The sequence below is a fragment of the Phalangium opilio genome, unplaced genomic scaffold (assembly GCF_054372755.1).
Source record: "Phalangium opilio isolate 3A_F unplaced genomic scaffold, DU_Popi_V2 ptg000087l_1, whole genome shotgun sequence".
In the NCBI taxonomy this organism is placed as follows: domain Eukaryota; kingdom Metazoa; phylum Arthropoda; class Arachnida; order Opiliones; family Phalangiidae; genus Phalangium; species Phalangium opilio.
Window position 1 is genome coordinate 4,038,422 of NW_028324192.1, and position 7,896 is coordinate 4,046,317.

At 38.2% G+C, this 7,896-nt stretch overlaps 1 non-coding gene across 1 annotated transcript; it reads left to right on the forward strand.

Annotated features, from left to right (window-relative positions):
* Nucleotides 1–1,083: 1,083 nt before the first annotated feature.
* Nucleotides 1,084–1,156, forward strand: TRNAT-GGU (transfer RNA threonine (anticodon GGU)). Its single transcript has one exon. It is a non-coding gene; the product is annotated as a tRNA-Thr (tRNA).
* Nucleotides 1,157–7,896: the final 6,740 nt, after the last annotated feature.

A 7,896-nucleotide genomic window follows, 5' to 3' on the forward strand; every position in this document is an offset into this window, starting at 1 on the left:
GAGGTGTTGTAGGGTATCAGATGTAACGTAATAAGTCATAACTTATCCACAATACCTGACAACCATTTAATTTCCGAGCTTCCTTGGCTCAATGGTTATCGCGTTCGGCTGTTAACCAATAGGTTTGTGGTTCGAGCCCATCCGGGATGCGGTGTTGTGAAGTCTCAGATGTAACGTAAAATGTCAGAGTTTTTCACAATACCTGACGAACATTTAATTTTTGGGCTTCCGTGGCGCAATGGTTAGCGCGTTCAGCTGTTAATCGAAAGGTTGAAGGTTCGAGCCCACCCGGGAGAGGTGTTGTGGGGTCTCATATGTAGCGTAAAAAGTCAAAACTTATCCACAATACGTGACAATCATTTAATTTCTGAGCTTCCGTGGCTCAATGGTTAGCGCGTTCGGCTGTTAACCAATAGGTTGGTGGTTCGAGCCCACCCAGGAGCGGTGTTGTGGGATCTCAAATGTAACGTAGAAAGCCAAAGTTTTTCCACAATACCTGACGACCATTTAATTTCTGAGCTTCCGTGGCTCAATGGTTAGCGCGTTCAGCTGTTAATCGAAAGGTTGGTGGTTGTGGGGTCTCAAATGTAACGTAGAAAGCCAAAGTTTTTCCACAATACCTGACAACCATTTAATTTCTGAGCTTCCGTGGCTCAATGGTTAGCGCGTTCGGCTGTTGGCCAATAGGTTGGTGCTTCAAGCATACCCGGGAGCGGTGTTGTGGGATCTCGAATGTAACGTAGAAAGCCAAAGTTTTTCCACAATACCTGACGACCATTTAACTTTTGGGCTTCCGTGGCGCAATGGTTAGCGCGTTCGGCTGTTAACCGAAAGGTTGGTGGTTCAAGCCCATCCGGGAGCGGTGTTGTGACGTCTCAGATGTTACGTAAAAAGTCAAGGTTTTTCCACAATACCTGACGACCATTTAATTTTTGGGCTTCCGCGGCTCAATAGTTAGCGCGTTCGGCTGTTAACCAATGGGTTGGTGGTTCGAGGCCACCCGGGAGCGGTGTTGTGGGATCTCACATGTAACGTAGAAAGCCAAAGTTTTTCCACAATACCTGACGACCATTTAATTTTTGGGCTTCCGTGGCGCAATGGTTAGCGCGTTCGGCTGGTAACCGAAAGGTTGGTGGTTCAAGCCCACCCGGGAGCGGTGTTGTGGGATCACGAATGTAACGTAGAAAGCCAAAGTTTTTCCAGAATACCCGACGACCATTTAATTTTTGGGCTTCCGTGGCGCAATAATTAGCGCGTTCAGCTGTTAATCGAAAGGTTGGTGGTTCGAGCCCACCCGAGAGAGGTGTTGTGGGGTCTCAGATGTAGCGTAAAAAGTCAAAACTTTTCCACAATACGTGACAACCATTTAATTTCTGAGCTTTCGTGGCTCAATGGTTAGCGCGTTCGGCTGTTTGCCAATAGGTTGGTGGTTCGAGCCCACCCGGGAGCGGTGTTGTGGGATCTCAAATGTAACTTAGAAAGCGAAAGTTTTTCCACAATACCTGACGACCATTTAATTTTTGGGCTTCCGGGGCGCAATGGTTAGCGCGTTCAGCTGTTATAGTCCAAATTGTCCCCCATCTAACCATACTAAAAACTTTGGGCTACGACAAACAGGGGCCGAGTACTTAAGCAAAACGTAACGAAACAAACCCCCCTCCATAGGAAATGCATTAGACTATACTTTGGAGGCTCTTAACTCTGTTTCTACTGGATATACGGGGAAGTCCTTTGAGAATGTTATAGTCCAATTTGTCCCCCATCTAACCATACTAAAAATTTTGAGCTACGACAAACAGGGGCCGAGTAATTAAGCTAAACGTAAACAAACAACCCGTCCATAGGAAATGCATTAGACTATATTTTGCAGGCCCATAACTCTGTGTCTACTAAAGATACGGGGATGTCCTTAGGATATGCTATAGTCCAAATTGTCCCTCATCTAATCATACTAAAAACATTGAGCTACGACAAACAAGGGCCGAGATATTAAGCAAAATGTTCGTCAACTTTGGTATCGTCTCACTTATTTTTATTATGTTACTTATGATTTTTGCACTAAACTTTGGAGGCTTATAACTCTTGTTCTACAAGAGATACTGGGATCTCCTTTGGATATGTTATAGTACTCATTGCTCCCCATACAAGGATACTTTAAACTTGAGGCTACCTCAATATCGTCGTCAACTTATTTTTTGTCTCACTTATTGTTAGAAGGTTACTTTTGATTTTTGAAAATAAACTTCGCAGGCTCGTAACTCTGGTTCTACCAGAGATACGGGGATGTAAATAATGTGACCTTGACACAAATGTTCGGATACTTATAAAGGTCTTTGCATGTTCCAAGCAAAAAAAAACTTCGCGGTTTCGAACCTGTGGCCTTCCGGGAGTGAGGCGGATGCGATAACCGCTACACTAAAGATATGTTATTATTTTTAATCGAAAGAACAGGGTCAAGTAATTAAGCAATACGTGAACAAACAAACGCCTCCATAGGAAATGCATTAGACTATGCTTTGCAGGCCCATAACTCTGTGTCTACTAGAGATACCGGGATGTCCTTAGGATATGCTATAGTCCAAATTGTCCCCCATCTAACCATACTAAAAACATTGAGCTACGACAAACAAGGGCCGAGATATTAAGCTAAATGTTCGTCAACTTTGGTATCGTCTCACTTATTTTTATTATGTTACTTATGATTTTTGCACTAAACTTTGGAGGCTCATAACTCTTGTTCTACAAGAGATACTGGGATCTCCTTTGGATATGTTATAGTACTCTTTGCTCCCCATACAAGGATACTTTAAACCTGAGGCTACCTCAATATCGTCGTCAACTTATTTTTTGTCTCACTTATTGTTAGAAGGTTACTTTTGATTTTTGAAAATAAACTTTGCAGGCTCGTAACTCTGGTTCTACCAGAGATACGGGGTTGTAAATAATGTGACCTTGACACAAATGTTCGGATAATTATAAAGGTCTTTGCATGTTCCAAGCAAAAAAAAACTTCGCGGTTTCGAACCTGTGGCCTTCCGGGAGTGAGGCGGATGCGATAACCGCTACACTAAAGATATGTTATTATTTTTAATCGAAAGAACAGGGTCAAGTAATTAAGCAATACGTGAACAAACAAACGCCTCCATAGGAAATGCATTAGACTATGCTTTGCAGGCCCATAACTCTGTGTCTACTAGAGATACCGGGATGTCCTTAGGATATGTTATAGTCCAATTTGTCCTTCATCTAACCATACTAAAAACTTTGGGCTACGACAAACAGGGGCCGAGTACTTAAGCAAAACGTAACGAAACAAACCCCCTCCATAGGAAATGCATTAGACCATATTTTGGAGGCTCTTAACTCTGTTTCTACTGGAGATACGGGGAAGTCCTTTGAGTATGTTATAGTCTAATTTGTCCCCCATCTAACCATACTAAAAATTTTGAGCTACGACAAACAGGGGCCGAGTAATTAAGCTAAACGTAAACAAACAACCCGTCCATAGGAAATGCATGAGACTATATTTTGCAGGCCCATAATTCTGTGTCTACTAAAGATACGGGGATGTCCTTAGGATATGCTATAGTCCAAATTGTCCCCCATCTAACCATACTAAAAACATTGAGCTACAACAAACAAGGGCCGAGATATTAAGCAAAATGTTCGTCAACTTTGGTATCGTCTCACTTATTTTTATTATGTTACTTATGATTTTTGCACTAAACTTTGGAGGCTCATAACTCTTGTTCTACAAGAGATACTGGGATCTCCTTTGCATATGTTATAGTACTCTTTGCTCCCCATACAAGGATACTTTAAACTTGAAGCTACCTCAATATCGTCGTCAACTTACTTTTTGTCTCACTTATTGTTAGAAGGTTACTTTTGATTTTTGAAAATAAACTTTGCAGGCTCGTAACTCTGTTTCTACTGGAGATAAGGAGATGTCCTTTGAGTATGTTATAGACCAATTTGTCCCCCATCTAGCCATACTAAGAATTAGGGCTACGACAAACAGTAGTCGAGTAATTAAGCTAATCGTATACAAACAAACCCCTCCATAGGAAATACATTAGACTAAATTCTGGAGGCTCGTAACTATGGTTCTACCAGAGATACGGGGATGTAAATAATGTGACCTTGACACAAATGTTCGGATAATTATAAAGGTCTTTGCATGTTCCAAGCAAAAAAAAAACTTCGCGGTTTCGAACCTGTGGCCTTCCGGGAGTGAGGCGGATGCGATAACCGCTACACTAAAGATATGTTATTATTTTTAATCGAAAGAACAGGGTCAAGTAATTAAGCAATACGTGAACAAACAAACGCCTCCATAGGAAATGCATTAGACTATGCTTTGCAGGCCCATAACTCTGTGTCTACTAGAGATACCGGGATGTCCTTAGGATATGTTATAGTCCAATTTGTCCTTCATCTAACCATACTGAAAACATTGAGCTACGACAAACAGGGGCCGAGATATTAAGCAAAATGTTCGTCAACTTTGGTATCGTCTCACTTATTTTTATTATGTTACTTATGATTTTTGCACTAAACTTTGGAGGCTCATAACTCTTGTTCTACAAGAGATACTGGGATCTCCTTTGCATATGTTATAGTACTCTTTGCTCCCCATACAAGGATACTTTAAACTTGAAGCTACCTCAATATCGTCGTCAACTTACTTTTTGTCTCACTTATTGTTAGAAGGTTACTTTTGATTTTTGAAAATAAACTTTGCAGGCTCGTAACTCTGTTTCTACTGGAGATACGGGGATGTCCTTTGAGTATGTTATAGACCAATTTGTCCCCCATCTAGCCATACTAAGAATTAGGGCTTCGACAAACAGTAGTCGAGTAATTAAGCTAATCGTAAACAAACAAACCCCTCAATAGGAAATACATAAGACTAAATTCTGGAGGCTGGTAACTCTGGTTCTACCAGAGATACGGGGATGTAAATAATGTGACCTTGACACAAATGTTCGGATAATTTTAAAAAAAAACTTCGCGGTTTCGAACCTGTGGCCTTCCGGGAGTGACGCGGATGCGATAACCGCTACACTAAAGATATGTTATTATTTTTAATCGAAAGAACAGGGTCAAGTAATTAAGCAATACGTGAACAAACAAACCCCTCCATAGGAAATGCATTAGACTATGCTTTGCAGGCCCATAACTCTGTGTCTACTAGAGATACCGGGATGTCCTTAGGATATGTTATAGACCAATTTGTCCCCCATCTAGCCATACTAAGAATTAGGGCTACGACAAACAGTAGTCGAGTAATTAAGCTAATCGTAAACAAACAAACCCCTTCATAGGAAATACATTAGACTAAATTTTGGAGGCTCGTAACTCTGGTTCTACTAGAGATACGGGGATGTAAATAATGTGACCTTGACACAAATGTTCGGATAATTATAAAGAAATTTGCATGTTCCAATAAAAAAAACTTCGCGGTTTCGAACTTGTGGCCTTCCGGGAGTGAGGCGGATGCGATAACCGCTACACTAAAGATATGTTATTATTTTTAATCGAAAGAACAGGGTCAAGTAATTAAGCAATACGTGAACAAACAAACCCCTCCATAGAAAATGCATTAGACTATACTTTGCAGGCTCGTAACTCTGTTTCGACTGGAGATACGGGGATGTCCTTTGAGTATGTTATAGTCCAATTTGTCCCCCATCTAACCATACTAAAAACATTGAGCTACGACAAACAGTAGTCGAGTAATTAAGCTAATCGTAAACAAACAAACCCCTTCATAGGAAATACATTAGACTAAATTTTGGAGGCTCGTAACTCTGGTTCTACTAGAGATACGGGGATGTAAATAATGTGACCTTGACACAAATGTTCGGATAATTATAAAGAAATTTGCATGTTCCAATAAAAAAAACTTCGCGGTTTCGAACTTGTGGCCTTCCGGGAGTGAGGCGGATGCGATAACCGCTACACTAAAGATATGTTATTATTTTTAATCGAAAGAACAGGGTCAAGTAATTAAGCAATACGTGAACAAACAAACCCCTCCATAGAAAATGCATTAGACTATACTTTGCAGGCTCGTAACTCTGTTTCGACTGGAGATACGGGGATGTCCTTTGAGTATGTTATAGTCCAATTTGTCCCCCATCTAACCATACTAAAAACATTGAGCTACGACAAACAGTAGTCGAGTAATTAAGCTAATCGTAAACAAACAAACCCCTACATAGGAAATGCATTAGACTATACTTTGCAGGCCCATAACTCTGTGTCTACTAAAGATAAGGGGATGTCCTTAGGATATGCTATAGTCCAAATTGTCCCCCATCTAACCATACTAAAAATATTGAGCTACGACAAACAAGGGCCAAGATATTAAGCAAAATGTTCGTCATTTTTGGTATCGTCTCACTTATTTTTATTATGTTACTTATGATTTTTGCACTAAACTTTGGAGGCTCATAATTAACATTTTTTTCAGGAGAAATTTTTGACCGAATTCAGCTTAATTCCCTATAAAACAGTCATTAAAAGTGATTTCATCTCGATTGAACAATAAATAAAAATGTACCTCGATTTTTAATAACATTTTCAAAATCGACGTAACTCGGCCTAAGAAAAACATTTTGAGTATTTGTTCACTGTTTTCAAATATAACCACTGAAACCATTATTTTTGTAATTTTTGCGTTAATTCAAGCAAATGTAACGATATTCATTCAACAAACTGTTAAAATTCAATTTTAAATAAGAAATCGTTGTCACGGATATTGTATCTTGAAGAAAAAAAACATGCGATTTTTTCGGTACACTTTTGAATGCATTTTTTTTTGGAGAAATGTTTGACCGAATTCAGCTTAATTCCCTATAAAACACTCTTTGAAAGTGATTTCATCTCGATTGAACAATAATTAAAAATTTACCTCGATTTTTAATAACATTTTCAAAATCGACGTTTCACGGCCAAAGAAGCATACTTTGAGTATTTTTTCACAATTTTCAAATATGTTCACTGAAACCATTATTTTTATACTTTTTGCTTTAATTCAAGCAATGTAACGATATTCATTCAAAAAACTGTTAAAATTCAATTTTCAGTAAGAAATCGTATTCAAGGATTTTGTGTCTTGAAGAAGAAAAACCTGCGATTTTTTCGGTACTTTTTTGAATGAATTTTTTTCTGGAGAAATTTTTGACCGAATTCAGCTTAATTCCCTATAAAACACTCATTAAAAGTGATTTCATCTCGATTGAACAATAAATAAAAATGTACCTCGATTTTTAATAACATTTTCAAAATCGACGTTTCACGGCCAAAGAAGCATATTTTGAGTATTTCTTCACTATTTTCAAAAATAACCACTGAAACCATTATTTTTATACTTTTTGCTTTAATTCAAGCAAATGTAACGATATTCATTCAACAAACTGTTAAAATTCAATTTTAAATAAGAAATCGTTGTCACGGATTTTGTATCTTGAAGAAAAAAAACATGCGATTTTTTCGGTACTTTTTTGAATGCATTTTTTTCAGGAGAAATTTTTGACCGAATTGAGCTTAATTCCCTATAAAACACTCATTAAAAGTGATTTCATCTCGATTGAACAATAAATAAAAATGTACCTCGATTTTTAATAACATTTTCAAAATCGACGTTTCACGGCCAAAGAAGCATATTTTGAGTATTTCTTCACTATTTTCAAATATAACCACTGAAACCATTATTTTTATACTTTTTGCTTTAATTCAAGCAAATGTAACGATATTCATTCAAAAAACTGTTAAAATTCAATTTTTCAATAAGAAATCGTTGTCACGGATTTTGTATCTTGAAGAAGAAAAACATGCGATTTTTTGCTTACACTTTTGAATGCATTTTTTTCTGGAGAAATTTTTGAC